The following is a 22,074-nucleotide window of genomic DNA, read 5'->3' on the forward strand; positions in this document are numbered from 1 at the left end:
CCCCCAACCATGTCCCACTCATGTCCCCTTGCACCCCCACCCCCCAGCAGGCCCCCACTCATGTCCCCTTGCACCCCCACCCCCCAGCAGGCCCCCACCCATGTCTCCCACCACCCCCACCACCCAGTCACCAGGGGCAGCCTCCACCAGGCCCCCACCCATGTCTCACACCACCCCCACCCCCCAGTCACCAGGGGCAGCCTCCACAAGGCCCCCACCCATGTCTCACACCACCCCACCCCTCCAGTCACCAGGGGCAGCCTCCACAAGGCCCCCACCCATGTCTCACACCACCCCCACCCCCCAGTCACCAGGGGCAGCCTCCACAAGGCCCCCACTCATGTCCCCTTGCACCCCCACCCCCCAGCACTGTGGGGCACCTGCCAGCAGGCCCCCAACCATGTCCCACTCATGTCCCCTTGCACCCCCACCCCCCAGCAGGCCCCCACTCATGTCCCCTTGCACCCCCACCCCCCAGCACTGTGGGGCACCTGCCACCAGGCCCCCAACCATGTCCCACTCATGTCCCCTTGCACCCCCACCCCCCAGCACTGTGGGGCACCTGCCACCAGGCCCCCAACCATGTCCCCTTGCACCCCCACCCCCAGCAGGCCCCCACTCATGTCCCCTTGCACCCCCACCCCCCAGCACTGTGGGGCACCTGCCACCAGGCCCCCAACCATGTCCCACTCATGTCCCCTTGCACCCCCACCCCCCAGCAGGCCCCCACTCATGTCCCCTTGCACCCCCACCCCCCAGCACTGTGGGGCACCTGCCACCAGGCCCCCAACCATGTCCCACTCATGTCCCCTTGCACCCCCACCCCCCAGCACTGTGGGGCACCTGCCAGCAGGCCCCCAACCATGTCCCACTCATGTCCCCTTGCACCCCCACCCCCCAGCAGGCCCCCACTCATGTCCCCCTGCCCCCAGGTCCTGACGAAACGCAATCATGGCAGTAATGGGCAGCATACCCAGCACAAACACCCAGGCAAGGATTGCATCCACCCACATAGTAGATGCAATTACATGATACAACCCCAATGGCAAGTATGTAAATGAACACATGTCCCTCACACACACATACACAATGGGTGCAAGTGAATGTCAAAACCCATATCATGACATGCATGAAACCAATGAGAAAATACCACAAATGTAAGTAATAAATATATGTATTAAAGATGAAAATGAAGTAAAGAAATAAAACACACAACAATGGGGATGACAAAACAAATGGTCCATGTCCGAGAACAAATAGAAAAAATCAAAAAACAAAGGAATCCAAAAAATAATGTAGTCCAAAGCAAAATAATGGGGGGAAAAATAAGGAAAAACCATTGCCTCATGGTGAACACAAATATAAATCCAACAAATGTTTTCCAAACATCAAACTATGTACAAGAATATCCCAGGGTCCATGAGCCCAACACCATAAATTAAACCTACTACTACTAACTAATAATAAAAATATATACAGAAAAGTGGCCATTGTCCGAGCGGTCCAAAAAAAACTTTAAAAATAAAGGAAACCTAACACTAACTAACTAAAGAACTATATACAATGGCAGCGGGCAAGTCCTGCGGCTCACTCTGTGATGTTGCCGGCCAGGGCATCCTCGAACTCCATGTCGATGTCCCGGAGGCGGGACTCTGTCCTGGCCCCGAGGTCTCGCAGGGACAACCCCGTGTCCACCACAAACTCCCTGCGAGCTTCCTCGAGGCACTCAGCCCGCCTCAACGCCCGACGCATGGAGAACTCCGCCCTGACCATGGTGAGCCGCTCCTCTTCCGCCCGCTGCCGCTCCGCACCTATCCGCTGGACCAACTGTTCCCACACGGAAGACACTGCCATCCCAGGGTTCCCCTGCCCTCCGGCCGATGCCTGCCCCTCTGATCTTGATGGCCCCGAGCCATGATGCCTCCCACGTCGAGCCTGCTGCTGCCTCCGACGCCACTGCCTCTGCCAGCACGACGGCATCCAGGCTGATGGAATCCACCGATGCCGTCGTGCACGTGCCCTGCCAGATGATGCCGGCACATCCTCCATCTGCAGGGGGACAGTTGCTGGTGTGTCCACCCCTGCTGGACCTTCGACTCCCGACTGTGGCAGGGATGGGGTCCCCACCGAGCTGGCTGCGTTGGTCGGGGCAGGTCCACAGGGGGCCCTGGTGGCATCTGGGCCGGAAGACGGCATGGAGCACGACTGGCGCATAGCCTCCACAGAGGAGGAGAGGGTCGCCAGAAGGCCACACACATGTAGGAAACCCCCGACCATGGCGGCTCCCAAATGGTTCACGTACGCACGGTGCTCTTCGTGATGATGTGCATGCTCCTCCCGGGAAGCATGCACCTCATCACGAATGCCAGCCGTGCGCAACGCGACACCAATCAGGACCCTCTCCACACGGCCAGGGGTCCCCTCGTCCGCAGGTAGAGGAGTGTCAGATGACATGGACATCTCCCCTACCTGCGGACGGGCCTGGGATGGGGCATCCCTGCTGGTGCATGGTGGTGCAGTCACAGTGTCAGGGACAGTGACATGCACAGGCACCTCCACGGCGACCTGTGCTGCCTCCTGCCCCTGGCCCTGGACTGCACCACTTGCACCAGCGGGGATGCCCCCACCAGGCCCCATGTGTGGCTCAGTAGCGGCCTCCTCCCCCTCTGTGGAAACCACCAACCTGGATGTCTCCACGCCGTCTTCCGCCGGTGCAAGCCCCTGTGGGGGCTCACCCACCCCTTCCGCTGCAGCCGTGGTGGCATCCCCGCCGCTCTGCTCCACAGCGCCTTCTCCGCCCTCTTCTTCACTTGCCACTGTGTAGAGGGAGACATAGAACACAAGCATCAGGGTACTGTACAATGGTCCCCTAGACAGGAAGCAACAGCAGATGAGTGGCACTGTCATACATCACTTCCATCATGTCCCGCCACAACACATGGGTCAGTGCAGGCAAAACACATACAGTAACAGGCATGGCGCATGCCATGGACATTGGCATACATGACCAAGGGACTCATGATTCATACAATGTTGGTTTCAAACTCACATGCATCATGGGTCTTGCCATCACATGCACACACCTCACCGTAGTTCCATCCATCTGGCCTCGTACACCACAGACGCAGTGGATACAAGGATGACTAGGCTGCATCAGTGAATCTGAACATTGTCACAGACATGTGTCATGCATCCATGGCAGTTACAAGTCACAGACACGCAGTTCAGACACACACACATGGGCACCATACGTGTACATGGGACCAGCACCCATCCCTCACCCCCACCCATGTCCAGGAACAGAGACTGCCATGCTTCCATGTGTCCATTCCGCACAGAGCCCCCCATGTTGCAATAGAACACATGCACCAACCATGTGGTTCACACATCACTGTACTCACATGCCTGACCATGATGTCCCTGCACACACACATACGTACATGGCCTATGTCACACATACAGGCAGGTATCAGACAACCAGCACACTGCAACATGCCCTGTCTCACACAGTAATGCTTGGCCACTTACCGGCCAACTCCAGATGGATCTGCCTCCGAAGGATCTGGGCGTGGAGCGCTGGGTCTACGCGTTCCAGGACCCTCATCTCGATGTCACTCAGGCGTGCCCGGCCCCCCTCCGCGAGGCGCCGGGCCTTATTGAGGGTCCTGGACCTCAAGTCCTCCCAGCGCTTCTTGATGTGCTTGATGTCGCGGGTTGCCACCCCCTCCGCGTTGATGGCAACCACTACATCGTCCCAGATCCTCTCCCGTCCTTCCTTGTTGGCGCGTGGTCTTCCGAAGAGGGCATCATAATGCCCCAGGACATGCTCCACCAGGACACCAACTTCCTTCTCACTGAAGCTGGTGGCCCTCTGCCTCTCTGGCTGGGGGTCGCCACTGGTCTCAGATGGTGCTTGCCCCGACATGGCGACCCCCGAGGCAGGCGTGGGTGGGCAACTGGGTCCTGGGGCTGGGCTGTGGAGCGATGGTATCCCAGTCGGGAGTCTACTGTTCCAGCAGGGGTCGACACAGCAACTGGACCCCTGCAGATGGCTGATGTGCAGGCACCAAATGGCAGGGCACGGTGGCAGCAGGCAGGCAGGCAGGCAGGCAGCAGCAGATGGCACATGGGAGGCTGCTCGGGGCACTGGGGGGCAGTGATTCGGCCTACTGGGCAGGAGCGTGGTCTTCCGTGTGTATTCGTGGCCAGCTTGATACGGAGTGATTTGGCACGTGAAAAATCTGCACGTCAGCGTGTAATTCGAGGAAAGGCCCGTAGCGCGTAAGCGCGTCTGCACGCATACGCATTTTCATTGGACCAAAGGCCCTCAGCGCGTGAGCGCGTCTGTGACGTGTCGTGCGAGGGTGTATCCCTCATTGCACGTGATGACAGAACACACGTGGATTACAATCAATCGCGTGTGAAAGTTCACGCCACCCCGGAACACACGTACCCAGGCTAATCGCGTGTGGAAAACTGCACGTCCGCGTGTAATGCGCGTAATCGCGCGTGAAAAACTGCATGTCCGCGTGTAATGCGCGTAATCGCGCATGAAAAACTGCACGTCCGCATGTGACGTGACGCGCGCGTGCGTTTCCCTCAGCACGGGTTAAAGGTGAGCGGGCCCAGCAGTTCGCTGTACGTGCCTTCCGTGGAGACCGACGTGTGTTGCTGCTTCCAGTTGTTTCGCGCGCCATCTACTTCACAGCTCTCAAGGACGTATCTCTTCTTTTGGCGGGGGTATTGGCTACGCGTGTTTCTCTGCATCGCGCTAGTCAGACGGTGAGTCGCAAACGCTCCTTTTCCCACTGCGGGTGCCCCTGTGTATTGCACCCATTTTCGATGTCATCGTAGCCTGCGTGTCCCACGCGTACGCGTTATTCGTGTTACTGGGTGCCACCGCGTACTGTGGGAGGTCAAATCCACGCACGTAGGCTGCAGGGTTGCGTGCACGGTTTTACTGCAGTTTTGGGGTGCCTGAGCGTTGCGTGACCCGTCACCACATCACCGGGGTCACATACAGCCTTGCAGGTGCAGGGGGGCTGTTAACATCTTGCTTCCCACCCCCTTCACCCCAATTGCCCAGGACAATTGTGGTGTACACCTCCCATTGGCACCACTCCATCTGTGCCAGCACTATTACATCTGTGCCATGGTTGGGAGGCCACCAAAGGTGAGGGGCGCCTCAGCTGGGCGTACTCCTCGTGGCGGGCGTGGTCGGGGACGTGGCCGTGGTGACCAGGGAGTAGGGGGACTCCAGGGTGTCCAGGGCAGCCACAGAGGGGGAAGAGGCAGGGGTGCGCCACTTGAGCACAATGTTGTGCCATGTGTCGGTGCAGCCATGCCACCACCCCCTGTGGTTCCGGGGGATGCAGCTCCTGCATCTGGCACTGGCACCCATATGACCCAGCAGTCCGTTCCATCGACTGCCACGGGCCCAAGGGTAGCGGTAGCTGCAGGTGCAGCTGTGGACACCGCCACCCAGGCTCAGGGTCTGCCAGCGCAGGCTGCGTTGGCACTTGAAGAGCCCTTGGTAGATCTCCAACAGGCCAGGGGGGAAACCATAGGGGCACGCCGGGCTGCTCAGACCAAGACACGTGTCCCTGGGGCAGTCATGTCATCTGCTGCCCCGAACAGCCGGGTGTTGGCAAGTGCAGGGGCAGATGCACCCAACAGCACCCCGGTTGTGAGTCTGCCAACCAGGACCGTTGCGGTCAATGACCCTGCCACAGCTGATGTTGCTGCGCAGGGTCCATTAGTGGGCACCCAGCTGCCACTGACACAAGTCAGGCCTTTGGTCATCCCTCCACCTGCCACTCCCTCGGCTCAATCCACCGAACCCACTGGCCATACTGGTCAGGGCGGCATTAGCCAGCCAGGGTCTGCGACACAGTCCAAGAGGAGGAAGGTTGCACCTGCAGCACAGGCTGGGACCCCACACACAGCCACGACCTCCTGCACGTCGAGGAAGAAGCCTTTCTGTAAGCAGGAACTGGACTTCCTCGTGGACTACGTGCGGGGACACAGCCGTGACATGCTAGTGGGTGCCGATAGTCAGACTACGGCTGCCCAACGTGACACCCACTGGAAGCATGTTGCGGAACATGTCAGTTCATTCGGCCATGAGGTGCGCACAGCGCAGGAGTGCAAAAAGCGCTGGAATGACATCAAGCGCAGCACTAAGGCTAAGCGTGCCTCAAATTACAACTTGACTCTGGTGACTGGCGGTGGGCCTGCACCAGAGGAGGAAGAACTCACTCCGCATGAGGCTCTCGTTGCGGAGTTCATACCACCAGAATTGGTCGAAGGTGTGGGAGAGATGCTGGACTTTGATGCCCAGTCCAGTGAGTGTTAAAGCGTAGTTGTTGAGGACGTGTGTGTTTCACTTGTGGGATGTGTTGTGCATGATTGCTGCTACATGTGACGTGTACATGGTTCTGAGGTGTAAGTAATGCAATGCTACCGTCATGCATGTCTCCTCTGCCTGCATGCGGGACTCCATGTGGGCATGCTCCCTTGCCCCTCCTCCGCCACTCTGCACCCCAGTTCCACCTTTGCACTGGTCTGCTACATTCTTGCCAATGTGTAGTTTCTTGTTCATGTGTCCTGTGTAGATGCTAACTTCCAGCTTAGAAACTGCCAGACATATGCCGTGTGGTACAGCCTTAGTACTCGATGCAGGGTATCCCACTTGTACTGTGCATGGGTCAGATGTCCCGCAGGGACATGAGTGCCCATTCATGCTCCATGTGCATTGCACGCATGCCCCTATGTGTCCTTGACTGGATGAGCACTGTAATATGAGTCCTTGGTTACATACATTGCCTGCCATATTATCGGCCTCCCCATGTCAACTGTGGCTCAGTCCTGCGTTGCACACATGTTTAGGCAATGACAATCTGTGTGGTTCACAGGCCTCAGCCTGTTCAATGGCCAATGACTCTGTCCAACTCTTGTCGTGTCTTCTTCACACGTGGCTGGCCTCCGGATCTTCCATCATGTGTCCTGCCCACTGTCCCAGCATCATTAGCAGTGTTGTAATTTGATTCACATTAAGCTGTTGATGCCAGTCAACACTGCTTGTCAATACACAGGTGTATGGGCAGCCTTTTGATACCATGCTAGGCATCCCTGCTTTGGTACTGGGGTGGAGGGGTGCTTGGCTGCTAGACATGGTACACATTGAATACACAATGCACGTGATGTCTGAATTTGACATTGCACTGCCTTCACATTTCCTGGCACACACCATGGAGTGCTTGTACATGTAGGTAGTGAGTGGCGTACACATTTTCAGCACTGCATAGACCCACTTCCATGCAAACTGCCACCTTTCAACAGGTCTGATCACAGTGGCTATTCTAAGTAGACCCAGCATGCATGCCAGGTCATATGTTGTGTGTCACATGTCTGCCGGATGCCTTTGCTGTCGGTGTGTGTGTGTGTTGTGTGCTTCTGACATGTGTAGTTACCTTTTCCTCTCTATTTTTCAGGTGATGACGCAATGGATGCAGAGGATGGTGTTGTCACGCCAGACACAGGGTTGGTAAGACCACATCAACCCTGCACTAGTGGGGGTCGTGGGGTGGTAGGCCACGAAAACCCCCAAGTGCTGCAGTCCATCCTGTCTCTGGCTGCCTATGAGTCCAGCCTTGATGACGACTCTGACGTCCATGTTGAGTTGGATGACCATCAAGTCCATGTGTCAGGGGTGAGTGATTCTGATGTGGACACTCCTCTGTCTGCGACACCTGCACTGAGGGATCAGACAGTCTTGGTTCCTCCGCCCGTGGTGGATCGGGACGCAGGGTCACCCTCCACACCAGTCACTGATGTGCCTGGGACATCACGTCGACAGGGGCATGTAGTCGTGCAGCCGCAGGCGGTGCCAACACAGCGAGGACCTCCGGTCCTTGGGTCCCGCAGGGGTCAAGCCGGGCAACGCGGTCGCCGCGCGCAACCGCTGTATACTGAGTGGGAGCAAGACATGACTGCCAATTCCGAACGGCAGGGGGCAGCAATGGAGAACATCGCTGACAGCATGGAGCGTGTGGCCCGATCTGTGCTCCCCCCTGCTAGGCAGGTGCTTCTCCAGCAGCAGGCGGCACGGTCCACGGCCCGCTCGCTCAGGCTGGGCATGGCGGCCTCAGACAGGGCACGCCAGGCTGAAATGTCGTCTCTGCGTCAAGCAATTGCTGCTCACGCAGAGGCGTACATGGATGCCCTGAGGGAGGAGTATGCCTCCCTCAGATCCACTCTGGGTGTCCTTATGATGTCCCAGAGGCAGCAGGCAGAGGAGAGGTTTGCACAGCTTGAGCGCACCATCTCGGCTGAGCTACAGGCTTGCCGGGAGGTGCAGCGGTTGTCCAGCCAGGCCTTGCAGGAGGAACTCTGTGTTACACGTGCTACCTTGCAAGAGGAAGCACGTGTATCACGTGAGGTTCTGCATGCAGACCTATGTAACATCGCCACACAGAACCAGGCTCACCTGTCCGGCAGACTTGCTGCCGACGAGGGGCAAGCTGTGGCTAGGCGTGGCCAGGCTACTGTGCCACGTCCTCCTTTCAAGGATGAGCCAGACTCGGACGACCATCTATCTCCCACATAGGTCGTGCTGTGCAGGCGTTGAGCCCATGGAGGTATTTTTTTTTGGCTCGGCATCATCGCATGTGGATGTTGAGCAGCACCCTGTACCTCCCCCCTCCTGGGTGCCTCCCCTCCCCCCCGGGTCGTATGTGGCCATTTTTGATTTTTCGTTTAGTTTAGTTAGTTAAGTTTCTGTTTGATAGTTAGTTTAAATAGGTAATGTAGGTTTTCCATAGTTAGTGTAATTAGTTAATAGTTGAGTTAGTTTAAAATTTGTAGTCTATTGTGCTTTCATGTGACAGTGCGGTGCCTTGTGGTTTTTGAAGGCATCCACTGTCTGTTCCAGCTGGGCCCTTCATGGTTGTCTTGTGTATGTGTTTGCTGCTTGGGTTCCTTGACTCACATATGCCACTCCTGCCTCCCTTATCCATGGGCTCGCAAGGATGGTTCGGTGTTACAGAATTTTACACAAGGGCTTTGGACTGTCATATCTGTGGCATGTCTGGTGCTTTGTGACTTGTGTTGACACCCCTAGTGGGGATGATTTAGGTGTAATTGTCCACTGTTCAGCTTTTGCTAGATGGGGTGTGTCATGATTAATGTGGACATTGATTGCTATGCATTGTGTATTATGTCTCATTTCTTTCCTGTACACGTGCCTGTTGCAATTCATGCTGTAGATAGTGTTCCACACTTTGGAAGTCAAAGACGGACTGATGGTGTGATTTGTGATGTGACTCTCTGACATGGTCAAGTAATGAGATGCCTGATGAGACACACACAGATCACTTCGATGCATTAATCATTTGTTCCATGCACTTTCTGCAGGGGGATGAGGCACCAGAGCACCTTTGGCAGCAGACATGGCCCATTGGACGACGGAATGCCTGACCCGTTTGTTGGTGCCCACATGCACATGTGTGCACGAGCAGAGCCACAGTGATTGCAGACCCACATCCTAGAACTGCTGACATGTTCCAAGGAACTCCAGGCAAGGTGAGCATCACAGGGGGGCCACGACACAGCAAAGCTTGCACCAGGCGAGTTGCACATGCAGGCTTAGTCACAGCACTGAGGGTGAGCTTAGACGAATATTGGTGTTGAAGCACACAATGCAGCTCAGATGTGTTTGTGGACTGATGGCTGTTGATAGTAGGGTTGTCTGGGACACATGCAGGGGCAGTGGCACATACCCTGCGGTACACCAAGGTTCATTGAGGCACTTGTATCAACCATGTAGCCTTCAGAGACATGGAAAGGGGCAGCTCACAGGGACATACAGCAAGGGACATACTTGGGTGCAGTGCATGTCTATTCCACGTACTTCATGATAAATGCACTGCCAACTTTGTTTTGGTCATGGTGGTACGCAACTTGCTCTGTAGTCATGGCTTGCCATATGGGTCTGTCTGCTTACCCAGGGAACATTGCATGTTGTGTGAATTGTGACACATTGGTGTTCCATTTGCCACGCACCCACCAGCGCCTGACTCACTGCATTGACTGTGTATGACCCGTCACAGGGGTGATGTTATATATGGGTACGAAGCATCGAGCACTGATTGTCTGTTTGTAGAGTAGTTTGTTGCTATGGGGCATGTTTTGTGTTGTGTTTTCGTGTAATTGGCACATACAGGTTGTTGACTGTGTCTCTCTTTGCAGCATTGGAGTGCTCCTGTAACCGGCCCTGAGAGTGCGCAGGCAGGAGGCCAGCACTCAAAACCAGAGCTAAGTGTCTTGTTGTTTTCCTTACAAACTGCCCTGCATAGGCTTGCTGGGGAGTGTACTGATGCATGGATGTATGTGTGGTCCTATTTGGTATGTTTTTTTCCCTAATCACCCGTGATCCTATGCAATTATGAAACCTGTACCCTCTACCCGGTGTTCCTGCTTCCCGTGCCTATCCAAGCAACGTTCCCTGACCCTCTTTCCCCACTGGGGTTGCGGATGCCTGTGTAAGCCCCGAACTTGCAGGCGCCAAAACCCTAGAGGGGGTGGTTGGTTCGTACCACTCCTGAGCCTGGACTACAGAATGTCATGACAATGATGTCCAAGTTTGTTTGGATTGTGTATGTGTTCATGCAGGTTGTACATTTTTGTGCATTCCCTAGTTTCATGTGTCATTCCTCCTCCCCTCACCTGCCACTCATTCCAGTCATCCAGTGTGTCTACACCTGTCCCGACTGCATATCCCTGAACCTCATTCCCCACCATGATCTCAGGGGCCTGTGTGAGTTTGACCTTGCAGGCACCCGGGACATGGTGTGGGTGGTTGTTTCATGAGACTCCCGCGCCTGTACAGGGGACCTGTGACAGTACACATCCATTCATTGTGCATCATCCTATGTCATGTACCACACATGTCTCACATCCTGTCGTGACATTGTTCTGCTGTGCTACCTTGGTTGTTGCATCATTGTGGTAGTACTTGGCGTTTGTGAGGTACTGCTACGTCAAGTCATCTACTGGAGGGTGTTTGGGTTCGTTTTCAAGCCTTGGATTTTGTGATTTTGTAAATGAGTGTGGATTCTGAGGGTTCAGGCATCTTTTTACACACAAGGTGGGAGATGGACACGAAGGGTAAAGGTGATCCTGTCGCCAGGTGGAAATGAGGGTTGGAGGCTCCATGACCCAGGTGCAGTTGTTCAGCGGGTCATGGTCATTTGCGCGGGAGGGGGGGGTTGTTGTTGATAGTTGCATTGCCCTGCAGTGTGATGGGAACTCTGACATTGTAATGTTGTTGTCCTATGTACATGTTGTGATCTGCTGATCAATGCCTGTTCATGTGTTGTGTTTTCCTTTCAGGTGCGAGGGGATAGTTGTGGTTTGACATGCTGGGGTGTACACATGGTGGATGTTCACATGTGATGTGTAGGGAACACTGATGGTCACTTGAGTGCACATGCATATGTGGAGTGCATGTCCCTGCAGAACCACACACTTGCACTCGGATGCACTCCATGTACTCCCACCCTTGCATATCCACGTGTACACTGTTTGCCTTCTGGTGCCCACTGTGTCCCGGCAGCACATGTTCTGTGACCGATTATGGTTCCAGTACATGCCAAAAATTTGATGTTTGATGTAGTCTGTCACTTAGATGTGATGCTCAGGGTGTGCATCACACGCAATGGCTGTTCACTGTGCTGTGCGCTGAGCAGTGTGATGCAGGAGTGGGACACTGCACACATGAGCTGCAGTGTTGATTTTGCAATGCATAATGTGCATATAGACAGGCATTCATTGTGATGTTACGTCTACGACTGTTGCAATGCATTTGGAAACGACTTATTTTGGGTGGGACATTTTGTTGGTCTGTCATTTCATCTGATTCCGGGTCAGGCATCATTGTCCGATGCCACTGTACATTTAGGACATGGCAATGTGTACCTTATTGTTACTGCGTCAGTGTATGGGTATTGCTTGCCATGTCATGTTGATGTTTGGGAGGGTTTGAGTGACATGACAGTGATGGCCATGGCCTGTTTTGCAGGTGTGTGTGATGCACACCTTGCATGTCCAGGTCATCCGCTTCTCAGAGCAACTAGCTGGGGGTATGTTTCTCTCCGCAGCAGGGCCCTCCCCCTGGAACAGACTTCCTGGCTGACTTGAACTTGAGGGGAACCATCTCCAGTTCTGGAAGCACCTCAAGACCTTCCTCTTTGCTTCTGCTTACTCTCTGCCTCTCCCTTGCAGAATTCTTCACTGGAACTGCACAGGAGCTGCTACTGGGACACTCTCACCAACCGCGGTCCCTGGCCCAGCCACTGTCCACTTGCACTGCCACCCTGGCAACCCCTGCACTGCAGTACTGTCTCTCTATCCCTACAGCCCTCCCTTCCCAGCACTTGTCTGCACTTATCTTTGCAGTTGCCACCAGGCGACCTATGTATTATTCTTTTGGCCTACTTCCCCTGTACTGGACTCCCCCCCACCCTTCCCCTTGCACTTTTCCCTTCCCCCTACCCCTGCACTTGCACAATCTCAATGACACCTGGCCTAGTAGTACCGTTCTCTGTGTTCCCTTGTTCCCCCCCCCTGCCTCATTGGGCCTTGGAATACTTGTGTATGGCCCATGTCATGTCACATGTCATTTGTGTGCATTTTGGTTGCACAGGATAGCTTGTGTTTAAGTAGCTAGGGATGCAGACGATGTGGCACTTCCATGGCAACTATCTCAGGGTGGTAGGGTTGTGACAGTTGACTGTCACTTTGTCATCATCGATTGTCACCTGGTATGTGCCAGGCCTGTGTGCACTCCGCAGGGGTGGGAGTTTAGGTGAAAAATGTGGCCACAAGCTGGGTCCGGGCTTCCTCGCCACGTGCCCTGTCCCCTCCCATGGGCAGCGCCTGTGCCTGTGGTTGGGGATGTGGGGGCACCACCATGTCCACCGGGACGCCCTGCCGTGTTGCAACATTGTGCAGGACACATGCTGCCACAATGATCCTGCACACTACTGGTGGTGCATAGAGTAGTTGCCCACCAGAGCGGTCAAGGGAGCGGAAACGTGACTTGAGCACTCCGAATGTGCGCTCCACTATGCCCCTGGTTGCAATATGGGCGGCGTTGTATCTTACCTGGGGTGGTGTGGTGGGGTTCCGGATTGGCGTCATCATGTGGTTGCTCAGAGGGTAGGCACTGTCCCCTGGGGAGGTGATAATAATTGAGAATATTAGGGTTGGGATATTTGTCTGTGTGTGACTTGCATGCATGTGCAAGGGCATTTGTACTGACCTAGGAGCCATGTGTCGCCATGCTGCCCAGCTTCCAGGGCCCGGCTCAGGGCGGACATTCTGTATATGAAACTGTCATGGGTGGAGCCAGGGTAGTTTGCATAGACAGAGGTGATGATTCCCTTTGCATCGCATACCACCTGTACATTGATGGAATGCCAGTGCTTGCGGTTTCGGTAGATGTGCTCAGTGGCCCTAGGTGGACGTAGGGCCACATGGGTGCAATCTATGGCACCGAGCACTTTGGGGAAGTGTGCCACCCTGAAAAAATCCAGGACAACGGCCTGCCTTTCTGCGGGTGTTCTGGGCATGTATATGTGCCTGCGGACTGAGGGGCGCGCTGTCATGATTGCCAGTACCTGGTGTAGGCAGCGTGACTGCGTGGCCTGTGAGACCCCCCTCCACTATGGCAGTGGTCCGCTGAAACGACCCAGTGGCCAAAAAATGCAAGACATTGAGCAGCTTCTCCAAGGGGCTCAATGCTTGGGAGCAAAAGGTGGGGGATGTGAGGTCATCTTCCCACTCCCTGACAAGGTCTAGGATGATATGGGGTGGAAACCTATACCTGCCGTAGACCTGGTCGTCAGGCATCCCAAAAAGGCTTGTCCGTGGTGCAAAAATGCGTGCCCTGGCTATTCTCCTCCTCCTGCGGTGTCCCACAATCAGTGCAGCAACAAATGGGGCATTCATCGTCGCTGTATATACGCGTTTGTTGTTTGCGCGCACTTTTATGCTGTGCGCGGGCGCGGGACGCCTCCGTGTGGGCGGACTCGTTGGTTTCCCGTATTCGGGTGTCATCGCGTGTGATCGGAGGGGAGCGAGCGTACACGCGATTGGCCTGGGTACGTGTGTTTCGGGGTGCGCGGGTAGTTCCACACGCCATTGGCCTGGGTACGTGTGTTTCGGGGTGCGCGGGTAGTTCCACACGCCATTGGCCTGGGTACGTGTGTTTCGGGGTGCGCGGGTAGTTCCACACGCCATTGGCCTGGGTACGTGTGTTTCGGGGTGTGCGGGTAGTTCCACACGCCATTGGCCTGGGTACGTGTGTTTCGGGGTGCGCGGGTAGTTCCACACGCCATTGGCCTGGGTACGTGTGTTTCGGGGTGCGCGGGTAGTTCCACACGCCATTGGCCTGGGTACGTGACGCCATTGGCCTGGGTACGTGTGTTCCGGGGTGCCGTGAACTTTCACACGCGATTGGCTGAAATCCACGTGTGTTCTGTCATCACGTGCAATGAGGGATACTCCCTCGCACGTCACGTCACAGACGCGCTCACGCGCTAAGGGCCTTTGGTCCAATGAAAATGCGTATGCGTGCAGACGCGCTTACGCGCTAAGGGCCTTTCCTCGAATTACACGCTGACGTGCAGAATTTTCACGTGCCAAATCACTCTGTATCAAGCTGGCCACGCGTAAGCACACGGAAGACCACGCTCCTGCCCAGAAGGCCGAACTACTGCCCCCCAGAGCCCCGAGCACGCTCCCACCTGCCATCTGCTGCTGCCTGACTGCCTGCTGCCCACGTGCCCTGCCATTTGCTGCCTGCACATCAGCCAGGGGTGCTGTTGGTGTGACCACCCCTGCTGGAACCAAAGACTCCCGACTGGGATTCCATCGCTCCACAGCCCAGCCCCAGGACCCAGTTGCCCACCCACTCCTGCCTCTGGGGTTGTCATGTCGGGGCAAACTCCATCTGTGACCACTGACAACCCCCGGCCAGAGAGGCAGAGGGGCACCAGCTTCAGTGCCACCGAAGTTGGTGTGCTGGTGGAGCAAGTCCTGGGGCAGTATGATGCCCTCTTCGGAAGTTCCCGCGCCGACAAGGAAGGACGGACTCGGATCTGGACTGACATCGTGACTGCCATCAACGCGGAGGGGGTGGCAGTCCGCGACTTCCAACATGTCAAGAAGCGCTGGGAGGACTTCAGGTCCAGGACCCTGAACAAGGCCCGGCGCCTCTTGAAGGCAGCGGATGCCAAGGGGCGCCGGGGCCACTTGTCGGAAGAACAGATGGGGGTCCTGGAACACATATCCCCAGCGCTCCACGTCCAGGTCCTTGAGAGGCAGACCCGTCTGGAGTCGAGCGGTGAGTGTACATGCATCCTGATTGTGAGCAGTGCGTGTGGTGATTGTTCAGTAGTGTGCAGGTTGCACATCTGTTTGTATGGGGTCGAGTATGGGTGCGGGTGTACAGGTCCGTGGGGCTGACACATGCGAGGGCTGTAATGTGTGAGACATGGATGGTGCCTGTGTGTGTGGGCTTGCATGCCAAATGCAGTTGTGTGGGCACACAAGTTTGTATGAATGTGTATGTGAGTAGACATGTCCGTGATGTCACGCATGTATGTTGTTTTCAGCTGCATGTATCAGCGCTGTGTACATGTGCATGTGTGTGTATTTGACAAGGGTGCAACAGTGATGCAACATGGATGCATGTGACAGCGGTATGTGGAAGCCTGATGGGCAGATGTGACATGGATGCCCGTCTGAACAGTGCGACACTTGGCAGAGGTGTACACATGCATGCAAGTGTGGTGGTGTGTGTACATGTGTGGTGCACTTCCTGTGTTGCATGTGATGTCTGGCTCACCTTTGGCTGCTCATGCTGTTGTATGCGTATGGATGGTGTTGGCAGTTGCGATATGGCTGTGGTATGGCTCGTGTGTGCGAGTTGTAATGACATGTGTGTTGGGGATCGTGATGACATGTCTGAGGTTTGCCAATGCCATTCATGTACAACTGTCATGTGTGTATGTGTCCATTGTACATTGCCCTGATGCGTGTGTTTTGTTTCTCCCTGTCTGCAGCGTCAACTGATGAAGAGGGCGGAGAAGGTGCTGTGGAGCACAGCAGCGGGGATCCCACCGCCAGCCGGAGACGCAAGGCCCGGCTCCCCTCCCATGTTGTCATCTCGTCGGGGAGTGAGGAGTCCGGTGCCGCGTCCCAGGCCGCAGCTGCCGGGGGGAGGTCCAAGAGGCGGAGGTTGCAGTTGGACTCCTCGGCAGCAGAAGGGGCAGCTGGGACCCCACAGGGCCCAACGGGGGAAGATGGCACAGAGTCATCCAGGTTGGTGGGGGGTTTGGTGGAGGAGGAGGCCGTGCAAGCACCAGAGATGGGGTCTGGGGGTGGGGATCCCACTGGTGCTAGTGGTGCAGTGCAGGACCAGGGACAGGAGGCAGCACAGGCTGCCGCGGAGGTGCCTGTGTGCAATCCTGTCCCTGATCCTGTCCCTGCATCATCTTGCACCAGCAGGGATGCCTATGTCCAGACCAGTTTTCAGGCAGGGGATGAGCTGACGTCAACTGGCCTTCCTCTGCCTGCGGACGTGGCTATCCAGGCCCGGGTTGAGCCTGTCCTGGCTGGTGTGGCGTTGCGTCAACGGGCCATGCGAGGTGACCTGCAGTCTTTTCATGAAGAGACTGCACGTCATCTCGAATGGCTCGTTGACCACGTCAGCCTGCTGGGACAGGTCACCCAGGCCGGATTCCTCCGTCTGATGGGGCTTGCCACGACCCCCTCCTCAGCTGGACCCCCTACGCGCCAGTCGTCCTCTGTGCCATCTTCCCACCCATCAGTCACCTGGGTGCCCTGTGGAGCTGCCTCTGACGGTGCGGCCAGGCTGGTGGAGGAGGCATCCCTGCCACAGTCGGGAGTCGGACGTCCAGCAGGGGTGGCCACGTCAACGACTGCACCCCAGCCGGCGGAGGATGTGCAGGCAGCAGGAGGCAGTGCAGGGGCAGAGGCACAGCAGCAGCAGCACCATGGTGGGAGCCATGAAGGCTCGGGGCCTTCGACATCGGAGGGGCAGGCATCGGCCGGAGGGCAGGAGGACCCAGGACAAAAAGTGTCTTCCGTGTGGCAGCGGTTGGGCCACGCCATAGATGCGGAGCGGCAGCGGGCGGAAGAGGCACGGCTCTCAATGGTCAGGGCGGAGAACTCCATGCAGAGGGCCCTGAGGCGGGCCGAGTGCCTCGAGGCAATCCGCAGGGGTTTGGAGGTGGACACGTCGACGGCCCTGCGGACCCTCGGGGCCATGGAGGAGGACCGCCTCCGGGACATTGAGGAGGAGTTCGATGATGCCCTGGCCCGGCACATCCAGAAGTGAGCCGTGGAACTAGCCCGCTGCCCTTGTACATAGTTATGGAGGTAGTGTTAGGTTTCATTTTTGTTTTTGTTTCATTTGGACCTTTTGGACATTGGCCACATTTTTGTATATATTTTTTTTATTAGTTAGTGTAGTTAGATAGGTTTCCTTTATTTTGTTGGGATAATGGACCCTGGCTTCTTGCATTGTACATAGTTGTAGACTTGTACATACTTTCTTTTTTAACATTCTCCATGGATCAATGGCTTTTATTTTTATTTCCCATTGGATTTTGTTTTGTGGACATTGACTTTGTACAACATTACTTTGTATTTCAATATATTTTTATTTTTTTTATTTTGAACGGACATGCTTCTTTTCATTTTTTTACATTCACATTTCTGTTTCTTCATTTTTGATTCTATTCATGTTTCCTTTAATACATTATTTTTTTGTTGAACTTCAATGTGTGGTATCTCATTGTTTTCATGCATTTCATGTTATGGGTTTTGAGATTCACTGACACCCATTGGGTGTATGTGAGGGACATGTGTTTGTTTCGGAACTTCCAATTGGTGTTCTGTGATTGCAAATTATGAGTGGGTGGATGCAATACTCGGGTGGGTGTTTTGCATTTGGGGGCTGACCATAGAGACCAGGGTTCTGGATTGTGATGACATGTTGGGTGGGGAACATGAGTTGGACATGGGTGGGGGCCTGGTGGAGGCTGCCCCTGCACTGCTGGGGGGTGGGGGTGCAAGGGGACATGAGTGGGACATGGTTGGGGGCCTGCTGGCAGGTGCCCCACAGTGCTGGGGGGTGGGGGTGCAGGGGGACATGAGTGGGGGCCTGCTGGGGGGTGGGGGTGCAAGGGGACATGAGTGGGACATGGTTGGGGGCCTGCTGGCAGGTGCCCCACAGTGCTGGGGGGTGGGGGTGCATGGGGACATGAGTGGGGGCCTGCTGGGGGGTGGGGGTGCAAGGGGACATGGTTGGGGGCCTGCTGGCAGGTGCCCCACAGTGCTGGGGGGTGGGGGTGCAGGGGGACATGAGTGGGGGCCTGCTGGGGGGTGGGGGTGCAAGGGGACATGAGTGGGACATGGTTGGGGGCCTGGTGGCAGGTGCCCCACAGTGCTGGGGGGTGGGGGTGCAAGGGGACATGAGTGGGGGCCTGCTGGGGGGTGGGGGTGCAAGGGGACATGGTTGGGGGCCTGGTGGCAGGTGCCCCACAGTGCTGGGGGGTGGGGGTGCAAGGGGACATGAGTGGGGGCCTGCTGGGGGGTGGGGGTGCAAGGGGACATGAGTGGGACATGGTTGGGGGCCTGGTGGAGGCTGCCCCTGGTGACTGGAGGGGTGGGGGTGGTGGGAGACATGGGTGGGGGCCTTGTGGAGGCTGCCCCTGGTGACTGGAGGGGTGGGGGTGGTGTGAGACATGGGTGGGGGCCTGGTGGAGGCTGCCCCTGGTGACTGGAGGGGTGGGGGTGGTGGGAGACATGGGTGGGGGCCTGGTGGAGGCTGCCCCTGGTGACTGGGGGGGTGGGGGTGCTGGGAGACATGGGTGGGGGCCTGGTGGAGGCTGCCCCTGGTGACTGGAGGGGTGGGGGTGGTGGGAGACATGGGTGGGGGCCTTGTGGAGGCTGCCCCTGGTGACTGGAGGGGTGGGGGTGCTGGGAGACATGGGTGGGGGCCTGCTGGGGGGTGGGGGTGCAAGGGGACATGTGGCTTGGCTGGGGGGCATGCCCATGGTGGATGGGCTGCCTGCGGGACATGACCAGGGGTGCAGGGTAGTCCCCTGTGGTGTGGGCTGCCTGCAGAGGTCGTGGAGGGGGTAGAGGGGAGACCTGGGAGGACCCACACTGGCAATTCACCTCTTCAACTTCCCGCACACCTCCGTAATACACTGCCCCACTCGCACAGGCCCAATCGCGTGTAGGATTTCTCGCGCACCCCTGAAATCCACGTACCCAGGCCAATCGCGTGTAGAATTTCTCGCGCACCCCTGAAATCCACGTACCCAGGCCAATCGCGTGTAGATTTTCTCGCGCACCCCTGAAATCCACGTACCCAGGCCAATCGCGTGTAGAATTTCTCGTGCACCCCTGAAATCCACGTACCCAGGCCAATCGCGTGTAGATTTTCTCGCGCACCCCTGTAATCCACGTACCCAGGCCAATCGCGTGTAGAATTTCTCGCGCACCCCTGAAATCCACGTACCCAGGCCAATCGCGTGTAGATTTTCTCGCGCACCCCTGAAATCCACGTACCCAGGCCAATCGCGTGTAGAATTTCTCGCGCACCCCTGAAATCCACGTACCCAGCCCAATCGCGTGTAGAATTTCTCGCGCACCCCTGAAATCCACGTACCCAGCCCAATCGCGTGTAGAATTTCTCGCGCACCCCTGAAATCCACGTACCCAGCCCAATCGCGTGTAGATTTTCTCGCGCACCCCTGAAATCCACGTACCCAGGCCAATCGCGTGTAGAATTTCTCGCGCACCCCTGAAATCCACGTACCCAGGCCAATCGCGTGTAGATTTTCTCGCGCACCCCTGAAATCCACGTACCCAGGCCAATCGCGAGTAGAATTTCTCGCGCACCCCTGAAATCCACGTACCCAGGCCAATCGCGTGTAGATTTTCTCGCGCACCCCTGAAATCCACGTACCCAGGCCAATCGCGTGTAGAATTTCTCGCGCACCCCTGAAATCCACGTACCCAGCCCAATCGCGTGTAGAATTTCTCGCGCACCCCTGAAATCCACGTACCCACCCCAATCGCGTGTTGAATTTCTCGCGCACCCCTGAAATCCACGTACCCAGCCCAATCGCGTGTAGAATTTCTCGCGCACCCCTGAAATCCACGTACCCAGCCCAATCGCGTGTAGAATTTCTCGCGCACCCCTGAAATCCACGTACCCAGCCCAATCGCGTGTAGGATTTCTCGCGCACCCCTGAAATCCACGTACCCAGGCCAATCGCGTGTAGAATTTCTCGCGCACCCCTGAAATCCACGTACCCAGGCCAATCGCGTGTAGTATTTCTCGCGCACCCCTGAAATCCACGTACCCAGGCCAATCGCGTGTAGAATTTCTCGCGCACCCCTGAAATCCACGTACCCAGGCCAATCGCGTGTAGAATTTCTCGCGCACCCCTGAAATCCACGTACCCAGCCCAATCGCGTGTAGATTTTCTCGCGCACCCCTGTAATACACGTACCCAGGCCAATCGCGTGTAGAATTTCTCGCACAACCCTGAAATACACGCTCCCCGCTCTGCGTTTGCTGCTGCCCTTTGCGCTGGATTGGGGATTTTGATGGCTTTTCCCTGCGCAAGGGGCGTTCTTGGGGGCGTAACTGACGCTGCTGCAGGGTCGCTGCGCCACTCTGCGCCACGGCTGGTTGTGGATGTTGGAATCCATGAATACGCTGTGCGCCTGAATGTGTTTCGGCGCACGCGGCTGGCGCAGACTACCGCACGCGCACACTGTGCGCCAGCCGCGTGCGCCACTTGTGTGCCGAATTCTATGAATTGGCCCCTTAGTGTTCTGGAGAATGCTTCCCTTCTCCAGGTATTTTGTTCTCAATGTTCTCAGAGTGCCAGGGGAATTATTCCATTCCCTGGGCCTTCTTCTGGTTAGCTTCATGATATAAACCACCAGGGTTTACGGCTTCCTTCCCCTGATCTTTCTTGGCTTCATGGGGTAAAACAACAGGAGGTATTGCTTCCTTGGCCTGAAGTCTCTTGGCTCCCAGAGTCACAAAGGCTGGCCAGAATTACTCCCTTCCCCGTCCCAAGCCCGTCTCAGACTTTAGTATGCAGTTCACACTGCCAGCAGGAATGCCTCCTTTCCCCTGGCTTCTTTGCCCCTTTTGGCTATTATCAGGGGAGTGGGGGGCGGCTTCTCTTTCCTTGGCTTGGTTTGCACTTCAAAGGTTCACAGTTCAAATGAGCTCCCAATCTTATGGGTGTGTATCCCAGAACTGTCTATTTCTCTTGTCTTTTTGCTTTAGCCCTGGTTCACTAGCCTGCCAGGTACTGTGACTATGAAGATGACTTGGGTTGTTCTTTATAAAAAAGGGGTGTGTCCCAGACCAGTGGGATTGTCCCCATGTGGTGCTGCAGACCTGGTTCACTATCCTGCCAGGTACTGTGACTATGAAAATAACTTAGGTTACTCTTCATAAAAGAGTGCAGGTCCCTGACCCGTGTTCAGACACTTGTCAGCCCTTCTTAAGGCCCACCAACTGCCTCGGCAACCCAGGTATCTGAAAGGGGCTTGCTGCCGGTGTTCTTTGATCAGTCGCAGGCTCTCCTCTTTGTCTTTTCGGGCCTCTCTTGGCCCCTGCTGCTTTCCTTTGTGCTGCAGTGTTTCCGTAGTATTTGGTTCATTGACTGCGCATTCCAGCTGCTTCTTGTGCTTGGATAGCTGCTTCACCACGGCTCCATTCGGTCCCTCCACAGTGGACCAGATAGGGACAGCTCCGCCTGCAGGGCAGCGTCCCCTGAAATGACTTCCTCTGTTATCTGCTCCGGCCTGCTTCCCATCTCGTGGTTCCTCCAGGGAGAGCTTTTTTTGCTCCTTCCTGGTTTCCCTTGTCAGTTTTGAATGGGTTCAGCTCAATCAGGTTTCGGAAAACACTAGACCGTTCATTCAAGTTCTCATGAGTGCTCT

The sequence above is a fragment of the Ambystoma mexicanum genome, chromosome 2q (assembly GCF_040938575.1).
Source record: "Ambystoma mexicanum isolate Mex_15411 chromosome 2q, UKY_AmexF1_1, whole genome shotgun sequence".
Taxonomy (NCBI): domain Eukaryota; kingdom Metazoa; phylum Chordata; class Amphibia; order Caudata; family Ambystomatidae; genus Ambystoma; species Ambystoma mexicanum.